The following is a 10,866-nucleotide window of genomic DNA, read 5'->3' on the forward strand; positions in this document are numbered from 1 at the left end:
ACAGAATTCAGTCATAGATAGTCCAAACTATACCTTTTGGAATATTTATGATCAGACAAATAATGGGGTATAGTTTTTAATATGATTGGAGCATTTTTAAATTTTGACCTCTGTATAACTCTTCAACTGGTTGCTTATTAAAATTTCAAGTGGACACCCTGCCTTTTCAAAAGAGTAATGTTTAAGGTGTATCTGTGCCAAATTTGGCATTTGCATCACCATTTTAAGGATTTTTTCAGTTATCTGCTGCACTATTGGAACCTTTGTCCAGAAGCAGAAAAAGGACATAGCTGCAAATTTTTTTTGTTTGTTTGATTGTTTTGTTTGTTTTTGTTGTTGTTGTTGTTGTTATGGCAAATAAAAAAACCTTCAAATTATCTGATTTATTTAGTGTCTTCATAAATAGAAACTGGGAAATACATCTTTATATTGTTATGATCTGAAAGTTGGCATTGACAAAGTAGTGTCTGTCACTGCAATGGACTTCTCTTTACTTTTACAAGAGGCTACGACAAAAGAGGACACATCATTGGATGTGATACGTCAGAATTTTTCAAGCACTCTCATTGTTTAAAAGATACATACACTGAAGAGAATGCGTCATGGTTGTTGGTGCCAGATGGACTGAGTATTTCAGAAACTGATGCTTTACTGGGATTTTCACACACAACCATCTCTTGGGCCATTCTCTATAAAGAGAATGGTCCAAAAAAGAAAAGCTATCCAGTGGAAGTCAAGAGACACCTCATTACCTCCGCCAAGGAGGTTATGTTTTCGGTAGTGTTTGTTTGTTTGTCTGTCTGTCAGGAAATGACAAGAGGAACAAGTGATTAAATTTTAGTGGTGATCCGGATCATGATCCGAAACACTTCTCTAAACAAGGCCATAGGGTCAGTGACCCTATGGCCTTGTTTAGAGAAGTGTTTCATAAATATTAAAACATTCATATATTTGCAGTTTAGTTGAATAATAAATAGAATTTTGTCTATTTGTTTTTGTCTATAAGCACATGCAATATCAATATCAGTGCTCAGATGACAGTAGCTTCTGGGAAAGGTGCAAGTTGCAATAAACTGTGATGCCAAGCGCTAAGGATACATGCTATCCAGTCACAGCAGATGAAACTTTTTTTACTACTGAGCAAACATCACTGTTAGATGTTTTTAGGTTCAATGATTCCACGGCGTGTAGATATTATGGCGTCAGTGACCCCATGGCCTTGGCGGAGGTTTGCACTCTCTGAGTGCTTCTAGTTACCCAATTTTTTCTCTTCATCTGTATTTCAATTCCCGATTTCTGTTAATGAACACACTAAATAAAATGATTAGCCTAAAAAAAGCAAAAATTGGGCCCCAAATTTGGTTTTCATCTAAAAAATGAAAATCTATTGGACATACAGCAAACAACAAACATTTCTTATTGTTGAAGAATTGGAGCGTTCAGACTCGATAGCAGTCTTTGACCAAGTCCTGTTCTATTCAATTATGTTTTAAGTCCCATCATAGATGTTTTCATTGATTTTTATTATTATTATTATTATTATTATTTCATTTACAATAAAGAGTTACACAGTTACAATCCACACAAAGAGTACTTACCCCAACAATTTAGCCAAAGATATGGATGGTCTATCCTGTTACAAAAAAAAAAAAACTTAAGCTAGAATTACATATGAAACAATCAGGGGGAGGGAGTTTCCACAGATACTAATACAGCTCTTGAAACCAGGAGTGAAAACATAAAATATAATGCTTTGACATTTTGAATGAACATGATTGGATGTTTTAAATTACCCAACCTTGCAGCCATAAATCTTGTGATAACCGTGTTGTTCTTGTCACTGAAAATAACACGTGGACACACACACAGACCTTTGTCTACAGTTGAGTCTGCATCGCTACAAATAAAAATTCAGTTCTTAGTCTGTTCTGAATTTGTACTGAGCCAAACCCACATTGCAGGGAATTAAAATTGTTATTTGACTATTGTGTGGCTACGTAGTCACAGCTATGCAAGGTTACAGACAGACAGGCTCTGGGTTTTGACAACATGTATAAAAAACAGAAAAACTACTTCAATCTTGTCACTTCTTGCTTTTTTTTTTTTTTACTATTAATTCAAATGTTGTTGCTCTTTTGTAATGATGAGGAAAGAAAAAAAACTACTCACCAGGAACCTACACCAACTATTTTGCCTGCAATGTTTCAATTTGTTTGAGTTTTTGCTTTTGTTTGATTATTTTTATTTGTTTGTTTTTGGTGGTAATGAAAATGTGTTTTTCTTGTATAATATTTTGATGAATTTTAAGTTCTGTATTTTTATTATTAATTATGATTTTTTTGTAAATATGGGGATGAATGCAGCCTCCCGACTGAGGAATCATCATCTGATTGTGTATGTTCTTAACAGGATTTAAGCAGAACTGATTTAATATCAGGGTATGTAAAGTGTGTGTGTTGTAAAGCTTTATACAAAAAAAAAAAAAAAAAAATCAAAACTTTGTTTTTATGGGTAGAAAAACCTCGCAGATATGGTTGCCAGAATAATTCTGTAACAATATGTTAATAACTTTGCAGAAAATACTGTAAATTTTACACTATAAAATGTTGTAATTTGCAAAAAAAAACAAAAAAACAACAAAAACAAATAGTGGGCAAAACCAGCTTTGAACCAGGGATATTATTTTGGGAAAAACAAGCACACTGACGGCTTGTGCTAGCCTTCTGTCACATAGTGTGAACTAGTCTGACAATGTAATGAACTACGGAATCCCAAGGGATCAAAAAAAGTTCTATCTATTCCCTTTCATCCTATATATAGTGACTCAAATCTAAACAGACATATTTTTTTAAACTGCTCATATTTAGAGAATAACCCTGTTGTGTCTGATGATTTGTGGACGTTAATGCTGGATTTTATGGTCACAAATATAGTTTTACCAGGGACGCGTTAGTGGAACCGGTAAACCGGATTAATTGCGACCATAATCCAGCATTAACGTCTGCAAATCCGTCTTCATGCTAAACTTCTGTGAGCAGACCCACAGATTTTTCCATCTCATCAACTGCATTGAGTAATTCTATATCAGAATACACATCAGTATGTTCGTACGATAGAATAAATTAACCCATTTTGGCATTGTCGTCACTGCACTAGTGTCTGTCGCTCTCAGCTGACAGCACCATTATTGATGTCTGCGTAGCAACATGGTCAGGGCACAGAGTAATATGTTTTATGGCCTGAAATCTCACACGATTAACCAATCAGATTTGTGGAACAAATGTAATTGGATTAAAATAATATATACTTTATACAAATACCGTAAAAATGTGTTCATATGGAAATATAATATATAATTCATTATCTTTTCAGAGTAGTTCTTATTATGCAACAGCACAGTGGCACAAATGCTAGGGTCCCAAGTGAAAAATCTGTGGTTCAATGCTGCCTGAGGCCCATTCATGTTATACAGTTAGAGTTGTGTTAGAAAAACCAGGTCAACGGGTGGCTCCCATGCCAAGCGTCCTGTGGTGGCCCTGAGTAAAATTCTGCAGAAATAATTAATTTAAAAACAGCATTAATTTGATTTACTGTGTTACTTTAAGCTGTAAAAATGTAGATTGTTCTTTGTTGTAGAATGTATTTATGCATTTTTAGTAAATTTTTTGACAGAATTGTTCTGGTAACTGGAGCTGCCAGGCTTTTTCTTTTCTTTTTCTTTTTTTTTTACTGTAAAACACAACAGATTTATTTGTATTTATCTTTTTTGCCAAAGTTTTACTGTTTGGTCCAGGAGCTACTAAAGTAGTAAAAGCTGTTTCTCCCTTATCTGAGTCCCACAACACTTGAAAATCTTGTAGATGTGAGGCACAAAACTTTCTTGCAAAAGCAGTTGACAGGATCTTTGGTGCTGTGACTTGAAGTGTCAAACATTAAGATGGATGTATAAGATGTATCATGAGCTTTTATTTTTGCGGGGTCATGCTTTTCTACTGTGTTCCTCAGCTTGGAAGAATGTAGCTCTAGAAATTTGATGCTCAAAAAGTATATTTTATTTGTCAGTAGTGGACGTTTTGATTGTAAATACTTTTTCTGGTACTTGATGTTGAGTTCACGTCAGTGGCTCTTTCAAATGTACTGGTAGTTGACATTCTTTAGAGATATCCGGAATGTGAAGTGACAGAAGAAAAACATGACTTGAGAGTGTTTTTGTCCGAGTCTGTGCTATTGTGTTGTCCTGAGCGTAAAGCACACTGGTGTTTGATCCATAGGCACAAAGAAGTTCCAGGAGATGGTTTGCCAGACAGCTCGTGCTGCATCTCGAAAATATATACCTACATGTTTGGGAGGTGGTTAGTTGCATTCCCCAAGTTGTGTGAAGCGCCTTGAGGCAGCTTTTGTTGTGGTTTGGTGCTGTATAAATGAAAATGAATTAAATGAAAAGCACAGGCTTAAGCTCAAATATCCTGAGGGTCACTGTTATAAGGTTCTTCTAGGGACCATCAAAGGAAAACGGTACTATGTAACTTGGGGGGGCAAAGCAGGTTTGTAATTGATTGATTAAACTCTGTGCCAAAAAAACTACTATTTTGTTCTTTGTGCGCTATATCAATCTGTCTTTTAGGTTTGAAAATCAATATTTTTACATTTTTAAAGTGCTGTTGGTCCCAGATGATGTGCTTAATTTGACTAGTTGCATAATTACTACTAATAATATTAGTGTGCTAAATGTTGAATGGTAAATTTACAACACATTTATTTCCTCTGTTATCATTTTTCTCCATTGTTACATCAACAAAATACCAAATTACAAGTTCCCAATTTTGTTTTTTTGTTTTTTTTTTGAGGGGGGGGGGGGGGGGGGATAAAAGAAAATCAAATGCTATGTATTTTTGTCTACAAATTAGTAGACCTTTCCAGCCCAATTCAAGATTCCACAAAGGCCACAATTGTTGGAAAATAATCACAGATTTATTGATTATTCAACAGGATCTTGTTGTAAGATCATAGACTCATTCATCATAAAATATTCAGCTTTAAAAATAAAGGGGTACTCACACAAACTAATTCAGTAGGTAAAGATATTGTTATGAGACACTAATATAAAGTATGTCCTTTTTATTGGTCACATGACATTTCACCTTGAAAGGCAATGGCTATTTTGAAGAACTGGTTACAGATAAACTTACTATTAAATACAAATATGAAGTCAGCTATCACTTTTTTTGCTTTTCTTCACATGACTTCTGACCTTAGGTGACTTTGGAAAGCTCACTCTCCCCCCCCAACCAACTTCTCCCCACCTTTTGTGCCTCCACCTTGAAATTTAATGGTTTCTGTTGTGATTAAACTACATTTCCTAGGATGGGACCTGTATTAAGTTGCTTTATCTCATAGTAATACGTTTTCCCCAAATTCTTATCTTTACTGCCTTTGACCCCTTTTTTTGTGAATCAACCCTAAAACTTAATTGTTTGTTAAAGTTAATGGTACTGGTTTGTTAAAATTGACAGTTACAGGGTGAAATTTGCCATTTTACTATAATAACTGCAAAAATAAATACATGGACTGCATTTATATAGTGCTTTTCCATCTGCATTAGATGCTCAAAGTGCTTTACAAATAATGACTCACAATCACCCCAATGTGAGGGTGCTCCCATACAAGGTGCTCACTACACACCGGGAGCAATAGGGGATTAAAGACCTTGCCCAAGCACCCTTAGTGATTTTCCAGTCAGGCTGGGATTTGAACCAAGGATCTTTTGGTCTCAAGCCCAATGCCTTAACCACTAGACTATCACCTCCCCCAATGAATGGTGGCTTTTGGGATAAGAATTGGTTCGCATGGGATACAAGCACACTGGGGCAAAATGTTTCACTTTCTTCATGTGAAATCAGACAAAGAGCCAATGTGACATTCACCTGCATGAAGAACATATTTATAATGTGCTGCCACTGGGGTTCAAATCCCATCCTTTTGAGATCAGCAGCCGTCTGGCTAACTTCTCCTGGCTTTAACGTAGAAACGATGATTATCGTCACAGACGTTCAAATTGCTGCTGCGTCAGCTGGTAAGAATCAGGAGTCAGGATCAGGGATTTCACTGCGAATGTTTGACCTATCACAAAGAGAGAAATGAGACGCCTCTATCCCCCGTTTCTCTGTGTATTGTGAATCTGTGGTATTGTACAGGAATCTCGAGGGAAGAATTCAATATTTTCAAAATGGCTCCAAGTGGCCAATGTTAGAAAATGTGTTATTTTTGTTACAATACCTCCTGAAAATAGTTTATCTGCAAAGATTTACAGTTGTACAGATGACAAATTATAAGATTTTAAATGATGTGAAACTGATATTAAAAAAAAGATGTACAGTTCATTTGAAGACACGTCAGTTTGATTTTATATATTTATCATTTTATTACACTATAATGTTGTGACTGCAAAGAAGAAAAATATAAAGGAATATAAATGAACTTTTTACACATATGTGTCAGTCTGTCTTTAGCATCTTTGTGCACTTTCTCTACAATACACACAATTAATGTGAAATGTGTTTTACTTTGAAACAACACATTATACAGGGTGCTAAAAAAAAGTCTCACAAAATCATTTGATTCTAATTCTGCAACAACTAATCTGAATTCTGTTTCTTTATTCAGACATCAAGACATATGTGAGGAATTTCTTGTGATGTAGTTTGAGTCTGATCCAATGAGGATGCCGCTTACCATCGAGCAAAAAGGGAAACTGGTGGAATTCTACTTTGGGACCAAATCGACTGTGCAAACCCAATGACAGTATCACTGCCATTTTGCAGCTAGAAAAGCTAGACAGAAAGACAATGTGGAGGATTGTAAAGAAGTTTCAATCTGATAGAAATGTTCAATGTTAAGGGCTCCTTCACACATAACACAATTAACTACGAATCACGGCGAATCATAACGAAACGAACGAGCGAATCATGAAAACACCGAGCCGATGTCGGGAGGGACACACAGGCAGGCATGAACAATCCCGCTGCAACAGTTTTGTGCACAAACACAGTGCGAGCAGCTGGAACGTGTGTTGCTACTCTTCCATTTCACAGCTATCTGCTCGTTCAAGTCAATATTATTTTTTTTCCAGATAAAAAATAAGGTTGTAGTTCGTTGTCTACCTGTTTTTATAGCTGCTCGGATCACTTCCTCAGGCTGTCGTGACATTTGACATAGTGACAATTTAAAAAAAAAAAATTGCGGTGATAGGGTTTGTGATCAAGATTTCCTGCAGTAATTGATCTGTAAACTGAAATCCACAAACTACTTAAACTGAAAAAAAATTTATATGGCTACATCTGTCTGTCTGTCTGTCCGGGATAAACTCCCAAACTATAATATGTAGCCCTAAAAACTATATACGAGGTCTGTTAGAAAACTATCTGACCTTTTTATTTTTTGCAAAAACCATATGGATTTGAATCACGTGTGATTGCATCAGCCAAGCTTGAACCTTCGTGCGCATGCGTGAGTTTTTTCACGCCTGTCGGTTGCGTCATTGCCTGTGTGCTTTGTGTGAGCAGTGGTCCACCACTCTCGTCGGATTTTTATTGCGAATAAAATGTCTGAACAATTTGGAGCTTTGCTGCATCAATTTTTTTCCAGAAACTGTGAGAGACCTCCAGGTGGACACCATTTGGAAAATTCAGATGGCTTTCAGGGACGATTTTATGGGAATTACACAGATTAAGGAGTGCTCCAGCCGGTTTAAAGACCGCCCACAGTGTCTGAGAGCGCGGCGCACTCCGAGCGCCGATCGACAGGCTGAAACCCCGCTGAAACAACCAGATCATTTCCAAAGTGAAGGCTTTGTTGATCCGGGACGTCGTCTGACTTCCACAGAAATGGCAGAAGACGTGGACATCAGCACTTTTTTGGCACATTCCACTGTTACAGGAGTTTTTGTCATGGAAAGAGAAGCGGAGGGATGCGCCACAAAGCTGCAAATGGCGCGGACAAAAGCACCTCTGTGTTGGTCTCACAGGACGGCTTTCAGATGGCTTTCGGTGGCTTTTCAGTTGTGTGACTATCCGAGAAATTGTGGATGAGCTGAACATGCCAGAACATGTCCTGTGAGGCTTCATCACAGCGTTGCTTTGCGCCATGCGGCTCCATCCCGACGCACGAATTCCTCCGCTCCTCTTTCCATGACAAAAACTCCTGTAACAGTGGAATGTGCCGTTCATTTCCAAACTGAACGCTGTGTTGATCCGGGATGTCGTCTGACTACCACAGAAATTGCAGAAGACGTGGACATCAGCACTTTTTCGGCACATTGAGACAGACATGCGTAGGAATTTGCGCGTCGGGACGGAGCCGCATGGTGCAAAGCACCGCCGTGATGAAGCCTCACAGGACATGTTCGGGCATGTCCAGCTGTTACACAATTTCTCGGATACTCACTCGACTGAAAAGCCACCGAAAGCTGTCTGAATCTTCCAAATGGTTTCCAACACGGAGGTGTTTGTTGTGCGCCATGAGTGGCTCCGTCCCGACGCGCGAATTCCTCCGCACGTCTTTCATTACAAAATCTCCTGTAACAGTGGAATGTGCCGCAAAAGTGCTGATGTCCACATTTTCTGCAATTTCTCTGGTAGTCACACGACGTCCCGGATCAACACAGCCTTCACTTTGGAAATGATCTGGCTGGTTTCAGCCTTTCGATGGCCACTCGGAGCACGGCGTGTGGGCCATCTTTAATCCAGTTGTAATGGTCCTTAATCTGTGTGAGAATCTTCACCGAAAGCCATCTGAATTTTCCGAATGGTTTCCACCTGGCTGTCTCACACAGTTTCTGAAAAACTTTTCATGGAGCAAAGCGGCAGTCGCTCAGCCATTTCCCTGACAATGAAAATCCGACGAGGGGGTTGGACCAGTGCTCACTCAAAGCCTGCCCACAGGCGAATGATGCAACCGATAGGCGTGAAAAAACTCACGCATGCGCACAAAGGTTCAAGCTTGGCTGATGCAAGCGCACATGATTCAAATCCATATAGTTTTTGAAAAAAATAAAAAGGTCCATTACTTTTCAGACAGACCTCGTAGATCCACAAAGATGTAATAGCTGCTGCAATCGCGTCTCCTCCAGGACTTTTATTTAACACCAACAAAAGGAAGAGTTGCTGTTTAGCCACAACTCACGCTGAAGTCTATTTTCTGTGACAATCTCAAAAAAAAGAAAAAAACACCATCTCACACCCTGAGTGGCTTCCCCCCTCCCTCTTCCCAAACTCCTGAACAGTTAACCCTTGCATGACAACAAGAACATTAACTCTGCGATCAACTTGTAAAGTCCAGCAAATGCTCCAGAGCCTGTATTGTTGGTGTGAATAGTGATGCAGACGGCCTGAGTGAGCTTATTTTATGGCCGCAATTTAGATGCCGTGCATGTGCAACACGTGCGCGATGTATTCATAATACACCGTAATACTGCCGTGATAATCTCAATGTGTCGGATCAGTTTCCTCACTACATGCGTTATATAACCGTGATTGTTCAGCATATATTCGCTATATATTATTAATATATCTGTAATTCATACTGGGACATTTGTCATTTTTGGCCACTTTTGTTGCGGACGACAACGAACGCTGTACTTTGTATACTCAATTCATGCGCAATTAATCCTCTCCCCAGTGGGACAGGGCCCTAAAAAAACAAAATCCGGAAATCACAATGTATGATTTTTTAATAATTTATTTGTATATTACTGCTGCAAATAAGTATTTGAACACCTGTGATAATCAATGTTAATATTTGGTACAGTAGCCTTTGTTTGCAATTACAGAGGTCAAACGTTTCCTGTAGTTTCTCACCAGGTTTGCACACACTGCAGCAGGGATTTTGGTCCACTCATCCATACAGATATTCTCCAAATCTTTCAGGTTTGGAGTTTCAGCTCCCTCCAAAGATTTTTTATTGGGTTCAGGTCTGGAGACTGGCCAGGCCACTCCAGGACCTTGAAATGCTTCTTACGGAGCCCCTCCTTAGTTTCCCTGGCTGTGTGTTTGGGGTCATTGTCATGCTGGAAAACCCAGCCATGACCCATCTTCAATGCTCTTACTGAGGGAAGGAGTTGTTTGCCAAAATCTCGCAATATATGACCCCATCCATCCTCCCTTCAGTACGGTGCAGTTGTCCTGTCCCCTTTGCAGAAGAGCACCCCCAGAGTATAATGTTTCCACCCGCATGCTTCACGGTTGGGATGGTTTTCTTGGGGTTGTTCTCATCCTCTAAACATGGTAAGTGGAGTTGATTCCAAAAAGCTCTATTCTGGTCTCATCTGACCACATGACCTTCTCCCATGCCTCCTCTGGACCATCCAGATGGTCACTGGTGAACTTCAAAGGGGCCTGGACATGTGCTGGCTTGAGCAGGGGGACCTTGCTGCCCTGCAGGATTTTAAACCATGACAGCATCATGTGTTACTAATGTAATCTTTGTGACTGTGGTCCCAGCTCTCTTCAGGTCATTGACCAGGTCCTCCTGTGTAGTTCTGAGCTTTCTCAGGATCATCCTTATCCCACAAAGTGAGATCTTACATGGAATCCCAGACCAAGGGAGATTGACAGTCCTCTTGTGTTTCTTCCACTTTCTAATAAATAATCATAACAGTTGTTGTCTTCTACCAAGCTGCTTTCCTGTTGTCCTGTAGTCCATCCCAGCCTTGTGCAGGTCTACAGTTTTGTCCCTGGTGTCCTTAGACAGCTCTTAGGTCTTGGCTATGGTGGACAGGTTGGAATGTGATAGAGTGTGTGAACAGGTGTCTTTTATACAGGTAACAAGTTCAAATGGGTGCAATTAATACAGGTAAAGAATGCAGAATAA

General features: G+C 39.0%; 1 long non-coding RNA gene across 1 annotated transcript; it reads right to left on the reverse strand.

Annotated features, from left to right (window-relative positions):
• Window positions 1-1,764: 1,764 nt before the first annotated feature.
• On the reverse strand, window positions 1,765-2,085 carry LOC117515230. The gene is made up of 2 exons (XR_004562107.1): window positions 1,852-2,085; window positions 1,765-1,798 (listed from the first exon to the last, which is right to left on the reverse strand). It is a non-coding gene; the product is annotated as an uncharacterized LOC117515230 (long non-coding RNA).
• Between the last annotated feature and the right edge of the window lie 8,781 nt (window positions 2,086-10,866).

The sequence above is a fragment of the Thalassophryne amazonica genome, chromosome 1, assembly GCF_902500255.1.
Source record: "Thalassophryne amazonica chromosome 1, fThaAma1.1, whole genome shotgun sequence".
NCBI classification, from domain to species: domain Eukaryota; kingdom Metazoa; phylum Chordata; class Actinopteri; order Batrachoidiformes; family Batrachoididae; genus Thalassophryne; species Thalassophryne amazonica.